This window comes from Spinacia oleracea, chromosome 6 (assembly GCF_020520425.1).
Source record: "Spinacia oleracea cultivar Varoflay chromosome 6, BTI_SOV_V1, whole genome shotgun sequence".
Taxonomy (NCBI): domain Eukaryota; kingdom Viridiplantae; phylum Streptophyta; class Magnoliopsida; order Caryophyllales; family Amaranthaceae; genus Spinacia; species Spinacia oleracea.
This window is the reverse complement of record NC_079492.1, coordinates 47369438-47373076: the sequence shown is the minus strand read 5'-3', so window position 1 is coordinate 47373076 and position 3639 is coordinate 47369438.

Genomic DNA, 3639 nt, shown 5'->3' with positions numbered 1-3639 from the left:
GCTTTTGGAATGTTAAACCTTGACTGTGTTTCAATTAAGGTTGAACATATAAACCGACTCGATATTGATTCAAAGGTTGCGTCTCCTCATTCGGCTGATAGGCTCTTTTTTTCACTTTTTTGCTCGTTTAATGGCCTACTTACTATCGGCCCGACCCGTCCCGTCCATTAATCAGTCTTAACCAAGAACCTGTCTTCAATTCTAATAATAGTCTGAGTTCCAATTCATTCTGATTCCGATTTGCCTATTATCCTTTGATTTCGATTTGGATCCACATTCTTTTTCTTGAATAATACTATTTTTCATTTTATGTTTAATTGTTTTTCAATTTTCTTGTTTTTTTCCTTAATTGAGGTTTTTACTAAAGTTATATAAATAGAACCATTTACTTTTATAAGTTGGACTCGGATTGAGACGGAGTTACGGATGTATTCGACTGCCTTATGACCCTATTGACCTCATACTTACGGCTTATATGATAGCCGGCCATAAATTGTGTCAAATGGGAATGGATTTGTAAGTAAAATTAATATTCATCCTGTTACGGGTTCGGAATCGGGGAGACGTCTTGGGTGAAGATCTTGTCCTGTCAAGCAGAACAAACGTAAGCTAACCTCGGGGATTTAACCGAGGAAACCCCCTCTGATGCCTAAGTCAGCAAATAAACTGGTATTCTTAGAGAGAGAAAGTAGAGAGGGTTAAGAATTGTACTTATATTGAACGTGTCCCCAAATGAATGGGGAGAGAAGTATTTATAGGCGTACTATTCAGTACTTTGGCCTATTCAGATGCCGCCGCGTGTACGTTGGCGATGTACTTGGTGCTTTTGTCCTTTTGCTTAATGACATTCTTTCGTTGTGGTCTAGCAGAACTTTCCACGCAGTCCCTTTGTCCTGCGTGGTTCACCGCGCACCATATTACCTTTGTCAACTCATTCTTGGTTATCTTGCTAGTGGATCTGCTTGCTCTTGTAGTCTCGGACTCTACTCTGTACACATACCCATGGTAAATTGGTAATGGCAGTTCACTCAAAATTATCATTTTATCATAAATTTTCATTACTATCCATTACCATTTGGGGAGTGATACTGGGGTGAGAATGCAAGAAAAACACAAAATTTGAGATAAAATTTTATTAACATGGATATTATTATGTAATTTTCTTGTCAAATAACTCTTAGATTATTCTCATTTTCACCATTTATTATCGGCTACCAAACAAACTATTAGAGTGGGGTAGATTTTTTTTGAATTCGATATTTTGCTTGGATCGGGACTCAAGGGTCGAAGATGGGCTGGATTTCCATCCCAAGGGCCAAGGGTAAAGCGCCACTAATCGTCATGGGATTGGTTAATACGTAAACAGTATATTGAAGAAAGCTCTTCAATATTGAGGGAAGCAAGTTCTTTACCGTTCTCCTCTTCAAGGGATGCAAAATGTTGAGTTGCAAGGAGAAATGACTCTCAAACAAGGATCCAATTATCCAAAGGTGTAATTTTCCCTTCAAGGCCTTTGGATATCTTCGTTAGCTAACAATTGACTGTAATATCTTGTTTAAAGATGGTTTTAACTTAGCAACAACTTTCATCGACGTGGTATTCTTTTTTTCCCAAGGCTCTTAAGTTACATTGAATTACTTTTTTTATCCCAATCCAGCGCGTCTCCTGTGAGACCAGTCACACCATCAACTTGATGGTGTGACGAGCGCGAAACCAATAGCGTACCTCCCCTAAACCTATATAAAAAAAAAATAACAGATCTAAACTATAGAAATAACATACCTAAACTAAAAAAGTACCTCCTCTAAAATTAAAAAAAAAAAAAAAAAGGTAACATGTCTAAACTATAGAAATAACATACCTAAACTAAAAAAAGTACCTCCTCTAAAATTATAAAAAAAGATAACATGTCTAAACTATAAAAGTAACATACCTAAATTCGCAAATGTGAACTGGTCTCACCATCAGTTGATAGTGAGAACAGTCTCATATAAAAATTTGGGATCCCAATCTCGTTTTTCTTATGATGGCAGCATCGAGTATAACTGATTAACTGTGTAATTGTTTAATAGACAAGTGGGTTCTAATAGGGTTAGTGTCGCAAGTATCATATCAAATTGGATTGCTCTCCATCGACATTATACATTATACATTATCTTGTGTAGTCAATGCATGTACAAAGTAATAGCGTGTGGCTCGATGCATTTTTGTTTCTTGGGTTGTAATGTTGTTCTTCTTTATTGAATTAACTTCGTAATAAGAGATAAGTATATAACCAACAGGGTCAACCCAACTTGTAATACCCCGAACTTTTAAAACTCGATTAATTATGCCTAATTATTTTTATTTAGCTTAAAATCGTTTTAAATCCTAAACTCGAACTTTATTTTAATTAATGAAGTTTTATTTTCGCTTGAATTTTTAATATTGCTACACGATTTATTTATTTTTAGTTTATAATTTAATTTCGTTAACGACCTTTTTAAATTTTAATTATTTTCGGATTTCTAAATTTATTTATTATATTCGGAAACTAAATTAATTATTTAACGTTCTTATTTTATTCGGAAACTAAATTTATTTTTCGTTAACGATATTTTTATAAAGAATTAATTTAGTTAAACATTTCTATTTTTAGTAGTTTCCTAAAATAGCAACAAAATTTATGAATTTTAGTCCAACCATGTGAAATTACTAAAATACCCTCAAGGAACCAAAATTCCCTTTTCTCCTCTTCCCTTGCTCTCCACGTACAACCAGGAAGCAATTCCTTCCTTCCCTCCTCCCCTCAATTCTGTCCAAGTTCACTCCTTGGACCCCAAGCAATGCTCCTTCTTCTTCACTCTACTTCACCTTATTATCAGACACAAATTTTCACCCATTTCCTCAACCAAAATCAATTACCAAAAATAGAAATTGAAAATCTCACCACCACCTTTTATCACCACCACCACCCACGAACACCATATTTCACCACCATAACCACCACTGCTAAACCACCACCGCCGCAGCCACCCAACACCCCCAGCACCACCGAACACCACCCCCTCACCGCATCTCCCTCCTCTGCTTTCCCTTTTCACGCATCCCCTGCCTCCCCCTTCCCCGCCTCGCAACACCACACCCGCCACCACCAACTCAACCACCTTCATCACCTTGCCAATCAACCACCGCCCCCAAAAAAACTCGGCGAGCCGCCCTACCGCCGCCCAAAACGCCGAGAAACACCCCCCCCCCCCGAACCTCCCCTGCTCGCACCCCTTTTCCCCTCCCTCGCTGTACCGCCGCCGCAAACCAACCACCTATCACCACCGTCGCCTTCACCGGCACATCACCTTGTCACCGAGCCACCCAGCCAACCACCACCCCCTCTCCTCCCTGCGTGCTTCCCCTGTTTCGCTCCTCTCCCCTTCCCCCTGCCGTGTTCTATTTCCAGGAAAAAAAAAAGGGGGAGAACCAAAATACCTTGTTTCTTTTTTTTATTCTCATCAAAACCCCCTCACAAATTGGGCCACATAACCATTTGGGCTTGGGTAAGAACAATCTAAAATTTTCAGAATTTCCATAGTATTTGCGTTTTAATAAATAGTTTTTATAATCTAATTAATTACTAATAAATTGTTTCTTATTTTCAGGTTT